General features: G+C 37.5%; 1 pseudogene; it reads right to left on the bottom strand.

Moving 5' to 3' along the window:
* Positions 1–3,219: 3,219 nt before the first annotated feature.
* The window catches only part of LOC149157053 (extra-large guanine nucleotide-binding protein 3 pseudogene), an 80,303-nt pseudogene continuing 65,831 nt past the window's right edge, over positions 3,220–17,691 (bottom strand).

The raw sequence follows: 17,691 nt of genomic DNA, 5'->3' as shown, positions 1-17,691 counted from the left end.
GGAATGGAGGTGACATGAAGGTAAAATGTGAAGATATTAGGGAATAATGGAGTGAAAACAGGGACTATTTTGAGGCCCAACATACCCCCAAACTGAAGGTATTGCATGTCCTCATGCAATCTATTACATTACTTTTTGGTACTTGAGCTTTGGCTTAAACTCTGCATGATATTATTTACTTAACTTTTGCAAAGCGTTTTTGATGAACTGCAACTTGGTTGGTTCTTGTGTTTCAACCATGTTTTGTTTGTTGCATTCAATGTATGATCTTTGCATTCAATGTATGATTTTTATTGCAGAGTATTTATGTTGGAATGCATCATGGTCAGTTCTTGTGTAACAACCATGATTGTGTTGGCATCCAATTAACTTTTAAATACTTTTGTCAAAGCCATTTGTATGCTCATGTAATAATGGCAGAGTATTTTTGTTGGAATGCATCATGGTTGGTTCTTGTGTAACAACCATGATTGTGTTGGCATCCAATTAACTTTTAAATACTTATGACAAAGCCATTTGTATGCTCACGTAATAGTGAATATATTTTGAAGGTAAGTGGGGTTTAGAATGTGATATATGAACGTGGATGTTATATGAATGTGACAAAGTATGTATGTAAATGTATCCTTCCCCTTAAAAGTATGGTTTGGGAAGTTATGTGAAATGGGGAAAAGAAGGGGAAAGGAAGTGAAGTTTTTCCAAAAATTATTATTCTAACTTTTCAAGGAATTTAATGGTTAAAAGTGAGAAAATATCATACCTTAACTTACCCTTCCAAAAACAGATGAGGGTCGTGCACGTGTGGCTGCAAAACTATTGTTCGTAGTCTTCTTTACTTGGTTGGGAAAATGGTGGATGAATCATGCATGTTCAGCTGCCACAATTCTACTCTGAAGCTTCTTCTTCAAGTTGTGGATGAAAGATGGATCTGTATTGTCGTAATCTGAGGAGTCTGCTGAACATGGCTGAAAGTCGTATTTGCTACTGGATCCTCTGCTGCTGGATGATGAATCTGATGAGTGTGCTGAATATGGCTGAAAATCTATAAGGCTTGGAAGGTATACAAAATATAGAAGTTACATTTCCCTCCCAGCCTTATTGATTGACTTGTCCTCAAGTGATGACAAATTGAAAAACAATGATAGGAAATTGGCTTCATCTGCTACAAAATATGGGTCTTCAAGTCTTCAACGATCGATGGCACAAATCTTACTATGTGATTAAATGTGTCGATGTCGAACATAGCAAGAAGTTGTTGACTTAGGGGCCGTTAATGGATGCCCCTAGCCAACACAAGAGCTCCCACCATTGATTCCAATGGGAGTCAGGATGCCTAACACATCTTTGTAGGTACGAATAAATTTTTCGTGGTCGAGTCACCTACAAGATCCAACAAACAAGGGATATTAATGTACTCCCATTGTTCATTGGCAAGAGTACTTGCCATTAAGGCATGCAAGCCTCTAAGTGTTTTTTTCAATGATACATAGACTCTAGGACTTTGACTCAAGCAGGGTTTTATTGGCGGAAATGAAGGGGAATGGTAATGACAAGGAAAATGGATGGATGTAAGGAAATGCATGATGTATGAATAAGAACTCTTGCTGTGAAAAAGGAATATGGAAATGTCATGCTTACAATTGGTGGAATTCAAAATCTTTTTCAGAAAGGGAGGTGGAAGGTAGTGGTTGTGGAGATGGATTTGTCTTCAGAATTGTTCATGAATTTAGTCTTTGGAAGACTAATTGTCTTCACAATGCAATCTCCTTAATGATCACTTTGTTATCCTGTAACCTGTAAAAAAACTTGGCAGAAAGAAAACATAAGTTTGTTCAATAAGAATTGCGCATTTCCTTCATGATTCTTACGCAAAAATTTCATACCAAATAACACAGATTTAAGAAAAATCAAAGCGTGGAAATTAACTTAATTCATGATATCAATTTCAATCCAATCTTAAAAACAACCGTGAAAAATAATACTCCCTGTTTGTGTTAGATAACTCATGAAATGTGCTTGGCAATTCTGTTCTGCATATTAGTGCATCATAAAGCATACAACAGAAAGATGTGATGAGTTAATGCCAACTTGAAGCTATCGAAACAAGAATCCTCCAATGTTTGACAAATCGATTTTTGAAATTTGTTTCCAAGTATTCCATTTTTTTTTAAAGCTGTGTGAATTTTGTGAACTTTTATTTTTTTATTTTATTATTATTATTTTTTTTTGAATTTTTTTTTTATTTTTTATTTTATTTTTGTTTTTGTTTTTTTTGTTAATAAAAAATAATAATAATAATAAAAAAAATAAGAAAATCATGAGAAAATTGTTTTGATTTTTTTTTTTTTTTTAAAAGAAAATATCAAATGTAATAAATAAATGAAAACAATATTTTTTATTTTATTTTTTTTATGTTGATTTAGAAAATATCAAATGTGATAAATAAATGAAAACAAATTTTTTTTATTTTTTATGTTGAATTTTTTTTTTTTTTAGTTTTTTTTTTTTTTAAACAGTAAATTAAAAAACATAATTTTTTCTAATTTATTATTTAAATTGAAATGTTTTAAAAATCAACAAAATTTTATTTATTAAAACATAATAAAGGAAAAAAATTTCTAAAAATATACTATAACTAAAATGAAGTTAGTTTTTTTTTAAGAAATAAAAAAAAAAACAAATTCTATTAAAAACTAATAAAGAAAATTTCTAAAAATAAACTAACACTAAATGGATTTTCTTCTAATATCCCTAAAAAAAACACACAAAATCCTCTAGGATCAATGAAAAATCTGGCTTTTTGTCTAGAAAATCAAGAAGAGATAATGCAAATGCCAAATCTCTCAAAGATAAGTCAAATCCAATTTTTTTATCACTAAATTGAATATAGAGGAGGCAATTGGAGTTGTGACCAGAGCTCTGCGTAGTCGTTGGTGGCATATGCCTTTGATGACATGATAATTACAGGTCTCTCCTTCAAACCCTTGATTTCCTTCAGTCTCTTAGCTTGTTAGTTCTGGCATGTAATAATCTGATCTTCACTGGATTAGTGCAAACAGAGGCTGTCGCGTGCTCTTTGTTTGTGCTCGGAGGATGTGCTGATGATAAGCAACTGCATAAGTTTACAACTATAAACTCTCCATAAGTCCTCTGTTTCGTCAAATCGGGTTTTGGTTCTATCTGTATTGGTCACAACTCCATGGTGTAATTGAACAATATTCAATCCTCGTGCCTTATATTTGGGGAAAAGGAACTCGTGTCATAATCGGACTCCTCTGGATTGTTGTAAAATTCTCTGTCTTCATCCCACTTCAGGACCTCCCATATATATTTGAAAGTTTCTTCTACGCTGTCCCTATCTCGAGCTTTGACTTGCCCTACAAATAATTTACGATTGCTAATTGATGTGAATAGAAATTTGAATTTCATAGCAACATAATAGTATGCCTGATGAGCCAATGATGAATTGTTATGATGTGCCTTGACAGGATTGAAATCGTTGAACCACTCGCATGTTGTAAGAGGAGCTGGCATATTTCTGAAACAATGGTGCTTTACCACATTCTCGAGTAGCTCTTTGCTCAAGATCATCTTATTTCTGAGGTGACCATTACTCTCAGCCCACATCTGGTCATAATCACTGAGACCAATGCAAAAGATTACGGCCCGAACATCCTCAAACATATCCAGCCATTTGCAGCCATCATTCAAGTCTTTCGCATTCGGCCTGATAAGCTGGTACCTCACAAGAGGACACTGGTAATCAACACCATCATGGTAAAATTCTGAATTTGAGTTCCTGTCATCCATTGAAAATTCAAAAACAAGCTAACTCCTTTACTTTGGGTCACTCCTTCTGCACATAAAATGTCTTCATCAGAAGGCTCGAATTCATTACTGGCTATTGCAGCAACCTGCCCCAAAAAGTAACCAGCAACATCGGGAAGCATGTGCAGCTCATTTCTTCTTTTACATGTCGCCTGAATTGCAGGGTCCCTCCATGATTTCTCAACCAAAGGAGCATACTCACGTGTGGCAGCTGGGAAAAAGTTATCAAAATCCCCCATCGCCACAATTTTCAAAAGCCAGTCAGAAAAGGCCTTCAATCTCGGTTGGATGGAATAAACACTTTGAACATCAGCTTCTTGTTCACTCTCCCCTGATGAGATAGGTCGATCCTGTGCATTGTAATCTCTTTCTGTCAAACTTTCTTCCTCAAAACGCTCAAGAGCCTCTAGCAAGATACTAAGGTATTTATACAGGTTGCTTTGTATCATCAGCTTAATATTTTGCAGCTCTTCCTCGGAAAGTATGTCACCCTTGTATATAGTTCTTGCCTGCTTAAAAATAGTATTAGTACCAGATCCTTGATATCCAAGCAATAAAAGCTTTTGAACTTTCTTTGGCTCTAGGTATTCAGGAAGCAATCTGTTTGACTGATTATTCGCATCTACTGCTATTGGCAAGGGATTTATGGAAGGGAAAGAGAGGAACGGTACCTTGCGCTTGCTACGATTCTTCTTCAATTTTGTTGAGGATACAGTCTTCCTCTATGATGTTTCACTTATTCCAAAGAAACAAAAACAAAGAAATAGGTGTCGTGGCAAAGATCCAACAAATTGGTGCGCATAGCAAAAAAACTACAACCATTTCATATCCAATTGTTCGCCTTGTGACAGAAGATGGTATTGGGTTTATTCAATTAATGAAGACAAACCGATCAGGATCTCAGAAGGCAAAGAATTTAGTTTGAAAGGTTATTTTTCATTTTTATTTTATTTTATTTTATTTTATTTTAATTTTTTTCAAGTTTTTTCTTGTTTAATAAATAAATAAAATAATGAAATTAAACCTATATCTAATAAAAATGGTTAGTTTTCAAAAAGTTTTTTTTTTTTTTTAATGTTTTTCATTTTTTTTTAAATATTAAAAACAAAAAAAATATGGTTAGTTTTCAAAAAGTAATTTTTTTTAATTTTTGTTTTTAATGTGGTTTGTATTTAATGTTTTGCATTTTTTTTAAATATCTAAAAAAAATGGTTAGTGTTTTTTTTTTAAATATCTAAAAAAACAAAAACAAAAGAAATGGTTTTTTTTTTCATATTTTTTTAATAATAATATGTGTATATACATATATTATTATTATTTTGTGGAATTTTTTTTAGATCTGAAATTAAAAACTAAAATTTTTTAATTTTTAAATCTAAAACTAAAAAAAACTATATTTTTTTATTTTTTTTATTTTTTAAAATCTAAAATTTAAAAAAAAAAAAACTAAATTTCATCTAAAAATTTAAAGATGTTTTTTTTTCATTCACAAAATTTTTTATTGTCTTTTTGCAAATTAGTTCTCCAGCAAGAGTATTTTTATTTGAATAAAATCAATAGATTTTCTGATCTTAGATTTTCTGATCTTCCTGATCGCACGAAGCGCAGGAAGAGAGCATACTAATCGTTTGATTCGTTTTTATTTATGCAGGGGGGTGTTTTTGAAAAGACGAAATTTAAAACTAGCTAAACACTAAAACATCAGAAAACTCAAACTTAAACTCCTTTGTGAAGATCCTGTTGTCACCAGGTTTCACAAATTATTTTGTCTAAAGAAAAATACTAGTATTGAATTAAATTCCTAATGCCTAATCCCTTAGCACCATCCCCGGCAACGGCGCCAAAATGTTGGGCAATTTATTGGGCTTAAATTGTTGCATTAAATTATCGACCAGGGAAACTCGTAAGCTTGTGATGATGCGAGCAAAATATATGCAGGAGTAGGCAACTAACTCTATGTCTAGCTAAATTATTTACGATTCAATATAATATGCAAGGGAAGAGGATCCTAACTAAGGAGGTCCTGGTTGTCCTTCCCTACAGTATCATAGAGAAATCATTGATTACATGAAACTAAAAACTTGAAATGGAGACAAGAGAATGAACTTAATTATTGTTCAGATTCAAGTAGAGAGAGAGACTAACTTAGTCTCTTGATTGTCCTCTCATGTACTAATCCAAACTAAACTAAGAGTCATTCATAAGCATAAGAAATGAAATAACTTGAAACATGAAAGCAAAAGGATGAATTTCAATTATCATGTGAATCAAATATAGAGAGAGAGCCTAACTTAGACCCTTGGTTGTTCTCTCATATGTTGATAAGATTCTAATTTAAAACTCATTCATCAATCAAAAACAAATCCTCAAACATCTAAGCAATTAAATGAAATAAGATCTAATATGAAATAACATGTTCCTTTGATCCTTCTAGAGTGAGCTCAATTCTCCTAAGAACAAAGTGACAAGCTATTCCATATACTACACTAAGACAATTTATATCTAAAACTACATAATGGAAATATATGTACAACTTATATCTATAACTACATAATGGAAATATATGCAAAATGAAGCTTTATTCTATTCCATCATAAGTTGGATACAATGCTCCAAGAGTCCTCTCCTTTGGAATGGAGGAGGTACTCCTATTTATACAATGAGATGAGATAACAAACTCATAATGATGATCCACTAATCTCTCTTTAGTTCCATACATTTCTCAACCATCTAGACACATAACCCTATCCTCCATGATTTCCTCCATGAGGTCCATGATCTTCTCCATGAGATCATGATCTTTTCCATGAGGCTTATCTTATCAAATTCGAATTTGATCATTCAAGGCCACATAAAGATGCCCTGAAAGCTTCCTTTGTACCTACACATGTCAACAAACTCATTCTAATTGTTAGGTATAAGTATAAGCATATTATTTTCTAAGTTTTAGCCATAAATCCACTTAAAAATGTTAAGAATTAATAAACTTTGGAAAAGCATAGTTATGACCCAATAATGAGGTAAATGTAATGATGTGGAGGTGGAATGGAGGTGACATGAAGGTAAAATGTGAAGATATTAGGGAATAATGGAGTGAAAACAGGGACTATTTTGAGGCCCAACACCTTCTACCATACCTTTACCATGAAGTATTCGAAGGCCCTTCTCTCCAATATGTCCAAGCCTTTGATGCCACAACATGGTCTTCTCTCTAGAGACCACTAGATTCTCTACTCCATTTTCAGGAACCATAGAACTATTGCACCCATCAACAACAGTGCTACCTTGCAGCTTGTACAGAGTTCCAATCCGAACTCCCCGCATTAATATCAGTGCTCCTCGAACCATCTTGCAGGTATCTTTCTCGAACACCGTCGTTACACCTGCATCATCCAACTTGCTTACAAAAATCAAATTTCTGGCCAATGCAGGAATATGTAGAACACCCGAAAGTGTTCTAACCCTTCCACCTTGCAACTTCAACTTTACTTTTCCCCGACCAATGATTCTAGCCTTCCTATCATCTCCTAAGAAGACATCACCACCATCGTATTTCTCATACTCGCAGAACCACTCTCTATGGGGAGTGAAGTGAAAGGATGCACCTGAGTCAATCAACCATGCCTCATGATCTACGTGTGTACTTGAAGAAGCCAAGTACACATCCCCACCTTCATCTGAGGTGGTTTTCGCCTCTGCAGAAGGAGCATCATCAGATCCCTTTCCTTTATCAGGAGCTTTAGATTTACAATCCCTTCTGAAGTGCCCTTCCTTTCCGCATTTCCAGCACACCACCTTTGTAGGTTTTCCTGGAGATTTAGATCTCCCTCTAGATTTAGATCTCCCACTCGATGACTTATTTTTGTTTCTGTTCTGGGACCGTCCTCGTACAGACAAGGCATCACCATTCTGGTTGTCCATATTTTTCCGTCTCATCTCCTCTGTCAGCAAGGCTGAGACTATTTCATCAAACTGCAAAGCAGTTGCATTGCTACCTATTGCAATAACCAGACTATCCCATAAATCTGGTATAGAACACAACAAACTGATGCACTTATCTTCATCTGAAATTTTAATATCAACAGATAATAACTGACTTACCACAGTATTAAATGCATTCAGATGCTCTATCACCGAGTCTCCATCTTTCATCCTCAGGTTATACAGCTTTTTCCGCAGGAACAGTTTATTCACCAGAGACTTAGATTGGTACAAAGTCCCTAACTTGACCCACAAAGCCTTTGTCGTAGCTTCCCCTGATACATTCAGCAATACTGAATCCGAGACACACAATCGTATTGTGCTCTTTGCCTTCCAATCCAACTTCTTCCATTCTTCATCGGTCACTCCCGATGGTTTAGTACCCGGATCTACCGCGATCCACTGATCTTTATCCACCAACAGATCCTCCATCTTGAGTTTCCACAACTCAAAATTCTGACCATTGAACTTCTCAATCTCTATCTTTCCACTGCTCGCCATCTTCTTTTACCACCAAAATCGATGTCGCAGATCTCCCACTGAACAGGGTCTACCACAGGCCCGAGCGAAACCCCTTAGCAACAAAGGCGTCCCCTTGAAGCCAAAACAACTCTGATACCAAATGTAGGTTTTAACCCTGTACAGGAATTACCTGCATACAAATTCTTAAACAAAGAAAATAAATAATGCGAGAGCATAACCCATAAAACACATATGCACAGATATTTTTCCCTAGATCCCAAAACCGGGACTACCAGCTTGATTTTTCATTATGTTCCATTCAATGTTACAATACATATTTATACATGTCGAAGCATCCAATACCATGGACTGAAAACCATCGTGTCCAATACCATGGACCGAAAACCATCGCGTCCAAAAAACATGTGCGAAAATCATGCACAAAACCATAGGTGGGTCAGCCCAACCTAACATATGGTCCAAAACAAAAATTTTCCGGGGCGTTGCCCCGGACCCCATAAAGTGGGGTTACGGGTGCCCTTCAAACCCCCTATTAACTACGTGGAAAGAATATAACACAACCCAACAATTCTAGAACCGGAAGGTATTTTATCTACTAGAAAAAGAAATCTTCGACATCGTACAATCAAGGAATATCTGATCAAGTGGAAGGACTTACTCGAAGAAGACGCTTCTTGGGAGAATGATTCATTTTTTCAACAACATCCATCGTTACGTATGCTTTGAGGACAAAACATTCTTTCGAGAGGAAGGCAATGTTATGTAAAAATTATTTATTATTTAAATTTTAGGTTTATTTTTTAATTTTAGGTTAATTAGATGAAAGGGCACGATCATTTGATCATGCCCTTTCCCCAAAGGGTGCTCATGGCAATATATAAACCAAGGAACCCCCACTGTAAACAATTATTTTCGGTAAATTAATTATTAATAAATATTTATATATATACATCTCTACGTATCAAGAAGTTTTCACTTCATTGTCTTAGGAAGTTCTTACTTGTATGATAGAAAAGCCATTTTCTATAGAGCTGAAAATAAGTATCAACTCACTAAAGATGGAATAGAATATATTGTAAGAGCTCATAAACTCAAAAATAACTACTCTCTCATAAACTTAGGGCAGATGAAAAGAATTGTAAATTCATGCAAGCAATTTTTATTAATAGTTGTAAAGGAAAAGAACCCTGATAAAACCAATGTATTTAAAAGGCTATGATGCTAAACAGAAATTTGATTTAGATAAAGTTGTTTCAGAGTATGATATCCTATTTCAAGAACCTAAAGGTCTGCCACCCAAAAGGGAAATAGTACATGATATTCAGTTGCAGCAAGATGCTCCATTTCCTAACATCAAAATGTACAGGTTATCCGCTTTAGAGAATGCAAAGATCAAGAAGTAGGTACAGGAGCTGCTCAATAAAGGGTTCATAAGACCAAGCACATCACCATGTGGATATCCAATCGTACTGGTGAGAAAGAAATATGGTTCATGGAGGATGTGCATTGACTACATAGCACTGAATAAAATAACGATCAAGAATCGTTATCCTCTTCCTCGCATGATGATCTATTAGATCAGCTGAAATAAGCATTTTACTTTTCCAAGTTGGACTTGCATAGTGGCTATCATCAGGTCAGAGTTGCAGAACAAGATGCATGGAAGACTGCTTTCAGGATAAAGCAAGGGTTGTATGAATGGTTGGTTATGCCTTTTGGATTAACTAATGCTCCTGCCACTTTCATGAGAATTATGAATGATGTACTCCGACCTTTTATTGATGATTTTGTAATTGTATATTTAGATGACATTCTTGTTTTCAATAAAACATGGGAAGAACATTTGAAGCATGTAAAGCAAACATTAGATGTTTTGAAAAGAGAAAACCTCTATGTGAAGTTATCAAAATATGAATTTGGCAAAACATAATTAAATTATTTGGGTCATATTGTAGGGGGTGGTGAATTGAAGATAGATCCCTCTAAGGTTGAAGTCATTGTGAACTGGCCTAAACCCAAATTTGCTGCAGAAGTTAGGAGTTTCCTAGGAGGAGCACAATATTGGAGAAAGTTTATTGCTAACTTTTCCTTGATTGCAGCTCCCATACATGCTTTAACGGGGTTGAACAAGGTGTTTCAGTGGGGATGCAAACAGCAGAAAGCCTTCAACACCTTGAAAGAAAAAATTAGTACAGTAGCAGCACTAGCACTGCCAAATCTTCAACGACCATTTGAGATTGAAACAAATGCCAGTGACTATGCCATGGGAGCAGTGTTGATGCAACACGGTAAACCCATATGTTATCATTCTGAGACATTTACTTCTACAATAGTTAATTATCCCACATATGATAAAGAATTGTATGAATTAGTACACAGTGTGAAAAAGTGGAAACATTACCTAATGGGCAAAGAAACAATCATAAATACAGATCATCAACCACTTCAATATTTTCACTCACAAACTAAATTGCAGCAATAAAGACACTATAGGTGGATGGGTTTTTTACAGTAGTTTCATCTTGTCATCAGATATAAGAAGGGCATGCACAATAAGCTTGCAAATATTTTATCCAATCCAATCATAAATGCATCTACTATACTTAAGCATAACTCAGTAATGCATCTGTTATCACTCAGGTTGTCCCTGAAGGTTACGAAAGGGATACGGCCGAGGTAACCACAAACCAACTTTGGACTGCAGGTTCTAGCCAACCTGCAATCAGAGAGGGCTCTCTCTTTTAGATTTAGCTTTGTTTGAAAGGATTTTAGGCTAGGTCTTGGGTCCAGAGGGTTTTTTGTTTTGTTTTGGTGGGAAAATTGACACTTTCAGGTAGAGAGGCAGAGTATAGTCTGAATGTTTCAAACCATTGGGCGTGGAGTCGAGGAGGGGAACTATTGGTGCGTTTCCTTAATAATAGTGAGGGAACATGGAGCAAGATAGCTGAGCTTGAAGCAATTTTCAGGTTTAAAGGATGAAATGAATGCTAAAGAAAGAGAGGCGGTTAAGAATCTCTCCAACAGATTAGCAGAGAAAGTAACAAGGCGCTACCTAAGGGCAGTTAAGAATCCCTAGATAATTGGCCAACACAGGTGAATTGGGGTAAACATGAGCCAGAAGGAATTCAATATTTATAACCAATTCATTCAGAGGAAAAACATCAAGAAACAACAGAATTGAGCATAGAGAGTATTTAAACTAATTCTAGGCTATTCTTTTTTCCTGCTATTTAGATAATGGCAAACACATAAACAGAGATAAGAGGCACTTATTGCTTCAGGCCGCAGCACAAGAATTCCATCTTCAGTCTCCAAAGCATTGATCAACAACAGACAGTTCGCTCTCCAAGTTTTCAGCAATCTTTGATTACAGAAAAAATTCAGGTATACACAGCGAGTCTCTAGTGAAGAATTCTCAATTTACCAACCCTTAAAACTATACAGAGGGTGGTATATATAGGGCAAAACTTTCTATCTACTGCTTTTATTACATCTTGACCTAATCAGGTCATAAAAAATAATTTATTGACCTGCTCCTATCTGAAATAAATGCATGGAGATTCTCAGGCTACGCTGGGGGCGGCCGTAAAAAGAAATGAATAAATGATGTAGTCCTGGGTGCCTTGGGGCAATGACTTCAGAAATAAATATGCATGGGTTTCTGCTTCCTTGCTGTCCTGGTGCTTTGAATGCCTTAATGGTGATTTGAAGGCAAGGATGGGCTGATGCTTATTGATTTGACTTTCTAGGGGCTTCATCAATGTTCAGGTGCTTCGAGCCCCTAAACAAATCTTTGCTGATACTCTTTGGCGTCTTTTCTTCCACTGATACTATTTGACAAAATCTGGACTGCTGATCTGATGTGTTGCGGGTCTAATCACCAGTAAATGGCCGTTGTTCGGCCTCTGTATCATCTAGAATTGTCTTCTGCTCCTTTTCGTATGTTCCGTGAAGAAAATGGGTCATTTTTGCGCCTCTTCGGGCTTCCTGGGGCCGCATGATGAGAAGATTCCCTAAAGATTCTCCATTTCGGCCTAAAAAATCCTGCGATGGCACAAATCGCTCATCAAAAACTGCCTCAGAATTGGATTCCGGGGCTCCGAAGTGCGACTTTCGCGCCTTTGCGCCCAAAAAGTGCTGATGACGTCAGCATGATGTGACATTGTACGGCGGGTGACGTCAGCATGATGTCAGCAGGGCGACGTGGCGGGATGATGTCAGCATGACGTCATCACGTACGGACGATGACGTGGCAGGGACACGTGGCAGTGACGTGGTAGGAGGCCACGCAGGCAGGTGACTCATCGGGTGACTGGACAAAGGGGTGACGTAAGCAGGGACTGTGCAAGGGGTGACGTGGGGTGTGACGTCATGGGTGGTAAGCAGTTTTGTGGCGCACCGCTTTTCGGGGATGGTGGTTTCGTGAGGGGGACCTCCGCCACACCCCAGGGCTTGACACGTGGCAAGAGTACGGCGGCAAAACCGTCGAACTCTCGGACGCTAAAGCCCATGCGTGTTGCATATAGAAAAGCCCGCCCATCGTAGATCTGTGGCGGGCTAGATCTAACGGCTGGCGGTAGATGGGTAGCGACGGTGGGTTAGTGGGTGGGGATATTCGCAGGAATATTCCCTTTTTAATATATAGCGGCCGTGGGTTTAAACATAGGGAATGGCGGGATTTGCATGTTGTATGAATATTATGAGCGCGGGTTGGCATATTTACACTTGGGTTTTTTAGGGATAGGGGCGAAATATGGGTTTTTGCCAAGCGGGGTTGGTGTTTTATGCACAGGACTTGGGAAAAAAGTTCAAAAATGGGTTTTTTGAAGGTTTTTGAGGGTTTTAGAGCTAGGGAAGTGGTTACTAGCTGACCTGATGTCAGACTAGCTCCTTAATGACTCGGATGGGCTAAAGACAGCCCCAGATGGACTGTGATTTCCCGGACTTATAGGAAATATGGATATATTGCCAGGGAGGAGTATTTACATAGGGGAGTTTTGTATACATGATTTTAATAGGGGAAGGGGAAAATTGTTAGGGAGTTATATAATAAAGTTAATAGTTAATATGGAAATGAAAAGAGGGCGCTAAGGTATGAGACCTTAGGCTATGTTGGGGAAAAGAAGGCTCACAGATGATGAGTGAGTAGTCCTTGAGTGAAGCAGATCCTCACCAAGGTGAATGTCATGGAAATGATGAAACTGAGGGGCTCAAGCAGACCTTGACCCCTTGGGGGATGTTAGTAAGTGACTTGGGGGAAATGAGAAGAAGGCGAGGTTAGTGAGTTCTAGCTTGAGTACCTCCTTTGAATGCAAAACTGCCTGATAACTATGATCTGAAAGGATAAGACATTGTGAGATACAAAATTGATCATCAATTATCATTCTGCCACTAAACAGCTACCTACCCAGCCTACTGTCCTAACATTTTTTCTTCTTTTTGTGTTGGGTGCACTTAGACTGGCAGACCCATGTTTGCAATTTTTCTCGTTTTTTTTTTTTTTTTTTTCTATCTAAATCTACACTTATTTCTGCAAGGGCCCAGATTAAACAGTTGGGTCCCTTAGTTTCTCTACCTATCTACAAATCTGCCAAGCTTAGACTGTTTGGACAGATATCATTCTCTATATTCTACAACAGGAAATTGAAACCTAGGGAGACCAGGATTAGACTGTTTGGACCTCCCTTTAAGAAATTCTTCAAAATTGGAACAACTCATCAAAATGGAATGCAGCAGTGTCATTTGGATCAGCACACTTCATGGCTTCTTCTTTGGTCTCTTTTGGAAATATGGAACACTGCAGCTTGCAAAGTATGACATATTTGGCATGTAAAAATGTCAATCATGAAAGATGATACCCTGTTGCAACAGGAGGCTAACAGTGGCTCCACTTGGGGATGGATTTTCCTTGCGAAAAGTCAAGAACAGCAGGTCAGACTGCCTTAATCTTCTGTTGTTGTTGTGGACCGGAAAACTTCTTTGTTCTGGCTGTTATAAATATGAAACTTTGAACTACGAACAACTCCTCCTCAACAGAGCTTTCTGTGAGATGTACAACAGCGCCTGCTTTCTTCTGCGCACTTGATCTTTATGTACAATGCCTAAGCAACTATGCTGATATAAACTGAAAGTTCTTGCTCTGTTTTGATGCTTTTGAGATTTAAGAATTTGCATCGGCTGCGTCCTTTCCAAATTTACTGCTATTCCTTAACAATCGGCCTGTTTGCAAAAATTTAAACTAGGTGCTGATATATACAAATAATATTGTACAAAGATATTTACAGAACTTGCATTGTTTCAACAACAAGGATCGTGATAATGTTTCAACATCCTGCCATTCACAGGGCCTTCTTCAAGAGTGTTGTCCTCCATAGATCTGAGAAAATAGGTGTTGTTTCCTTGAACAATAGAAATTACAAATGGACCTTTCCATAGAAAGTCAAACTTGGCATGTTTGCCCTTGTCTTCTCTTCTTGAATCCCACTTCAAAACTTTGTCACCAATATTGAAATCTTCAGCTTTAGCTCTCTTATCAAACATCTTTTTGAGCTTTTCTTGTAAGATTTGTGCTCTGTCATAGACTTGTTCTCTGGTTTGCTGAAGGTGAATTGTCTGATTAATTCTTCTTTGAATGTCATTTGGTTCAGCCTGAATTTCCTGTAACAGCTTGATAGTAGGAATGCCCAGGGATGAAGGAAATCTAGCTTCCATGCCATATACCAGCTCATAAGGGCTCATTCCAATTGATCTTTTGCTTGAAAGTCTATCTGCCCATAGGGCGTTCACCAGATTTTTGTGCCAGTTTTTCTTGTTTTCTTCTAGCATTTTCTTTATGATGTTGATGAGGCTCTTGTTAGATGATTCGGCCAATCCATTACCTTGAGGGTAATATGCTGTAGAGTGGCCCAGGGTGATATGAAACTTATGGCAGAAACTGATCATCTTTTTGGACTTAAAGGCAACGGCATTGTCAGTGATGATTTTCTCAGGGCAGCCAAATCTGGAAAGGATGTTGCATTCAAGGAATTGGATAATGATGGTATCATTGGCTTGTCTACAGGGAATGGCTTCAACCCACTTGGTGAAATAATCGGTGGCTGTTAGGATCCATTTGTGCTGGCCTGAGGAAGAGGGATGAATTTCTCCAATGAAGTCAAGACCCCATTGTTGAAAAGGTTTTTCGGTGGAGATGGGTTTAAGGGGCAGGGGAAACAATTTTTTCTTGCCTTCAAAAATTTGGCACTTGTGACATGTCGTGGAAAACTTTTTTACATCTGCAAAAAGAGTGGGCTAGTAGAAACCAGCCCTCAGGATTTTGTCTGTTGTGGACTTCCAGTAGAGATGTCCTCCACAATCACCTGCATGGAATTCTTTCATGACATTGTTAGTTTCATTCATGGTTAAACAATTTAACAATATACCTTCATGATTTCTCCAAAATAATGCACCATCTATAACACAAAATCTCAAAGCCTTCATTTTTAAAAATCTTTTCTTTGTTCTGGACAATCCTGGGGGAGCACACAGGTTTAACAGTACAAAGCAAATATCAGTGTACCAGGGGCATTGCAGAAATATTTCACTGATTTGTGGAGTCGCCAGCTCCGGTTCATTGTCCAGCTGGTTAATGTCTAAGGCCTGAAAGTTTGTTTCGAACATCAGCTTGGCTAAACCTTGTCCCTTTATCATCTTAGTTGGTTTTATTTCAATGTCATATTCGAGGATACTTGCAATCCACTTACCTCTTTTGCCTTCTAATACGTCTTGAGTCAATATATCTTTAACAGCAGCGTGTGGGACATAGGCAGTCACGTGTGAATATAAAATGTACACTCTGAAATCCTTGATGGCCTTAACAAGTGCGTAGGCCTGCTTTTCCATTATTGGGTACTTCATAGGGGCGTCTCTTAAGGCTCGGCTGAAAAAGGCAATTGGATTTTTAGCTCCCTGCTCATCCTTTTGCAACAGGACAGCAGCGATTGTGTGGTCTGATGCGAACGAAAATATGATAAAATCCTTGTCAAACTGTGGACTGGTTAGAACAGAAGTTTGGGTTAATGCAGTTTTGATACTCTCGAATGCCTGCTTGGCCTCAAGGGACCATCTTACCTTGGCATCCTTCTTTAGCATGTTGCTTAACAGTCTTATTACTTCAGCTAAATTTGGAATAAATCTTCTCAGAAAGTTAATTTTCCCAAGGAATGCTTGTAGCTCTTTTATGTTCCTCGGATGTGGAATTTGGAGGATGGCCTGTATTCTTTCAGGATCAATTCTGATCCCATCCTTTGATATAATGTGGCCAAGTAATTTTCCTTCTTCCAGGCCAAATAAGGACTTCTTTGGATTCAAGGAAATGCCATATTTCCTGCATGTCATGAAAATTTGTCTAAGATGCTTGAGATGTTCTTCATCAGATTTGGAAAATGGGGTTAAATCATCTAGGTACACAACTAGGAAGTCATGTAATTCTTTGGCGAATGCAATGTCCATTGCTCGTTGAAAGGTAGCACCAGCGTTTTTAAGTCCAAACGACATCTTTACATATTTAAATGTTCCCCAGGGTGTGGTAAAGGCAGTTTTGTCTTGGTCGTCTGGGTGAACAAGTATCTGGTTAAAACCTGAAAAACCATCTAGCAGGGAAATTCTAGATGCTCCCACAACTCTCTGCAATATGTGGTCCATTTTGGGCAGGGGATAGTGGTCTTTTAAGGAGACTTGATTTAAATTTCTGAGATCTACACAAAGTCTGATTTCACCTGTCTTTTTTCTCATAGGAACTAGGTTGGACACCCACTCAGAGAATCTGATAGGGGCTATAATGCCTGCTTCCCACATCCTTTTTACTTCTTTTTCAATCGGGGGAAGCAGCACAGGGTTGTTTCTTCTCAATTTCTGTTTTAAGGGCTTCTGATTGGGCTTCAATGGGATCGTGTGCTGAATCACTGATGTATCATAGGATTTCAAATCCTCATAGCTCCAAGCAAATACATCTTGAAATTCTTTGAATAAGTCAATGTACTTGGGCTTTTGATTAGGTGGCAAATTTTTGGACAGTTTGATCATTTTTGGGTTCTCTGGTGTTCCAATGTTGTGTTCTTCGATTTCCGTGTTTATTGGTTGCAGTTTTGGTTTTCTGGGAATGTCATTAGAGTCAAACATGTCTTCTAGCGGAGTTAGTCCTGCAGGCAAAAAATTATCTTTCAAGTCAATGACCTCTGCCTCTGTTCTGTCTACTTCTTCTGCCTGTGTTTGCTTCAGCTATTCAATGTTTTCATTGTCAAAAATGGTTGGCTTCAGAATCTGTTTGGCTGTTGCAGCAGTTAGAACTTGCTGACTTTCATTTCTCTGCTGTTCAGAATCTGTCATGGCATCCATGTCAATGTGAATATTTGAAAATTC

The sequence above is a fragment of the Pinus tabuliformis genome, chromosome 9 (assembly GCF_031772625.1).
Source record: "Pinus tabuliformis cultivar Carrire ecotype Pingquan chromosome 9, CPIR1, whole genome shotgun sequence".
NCBI classification, from domain to species: domain Eukaryota; kingdom Viridiplantae; phylum Streptophyta; class Pinopsida; order Pinales; family Pinaceae; genus Pinus; species Pinus tabuliformis.
This window is presented reverse-complemented; position numbering and strand designations above follow the sequence as displayed.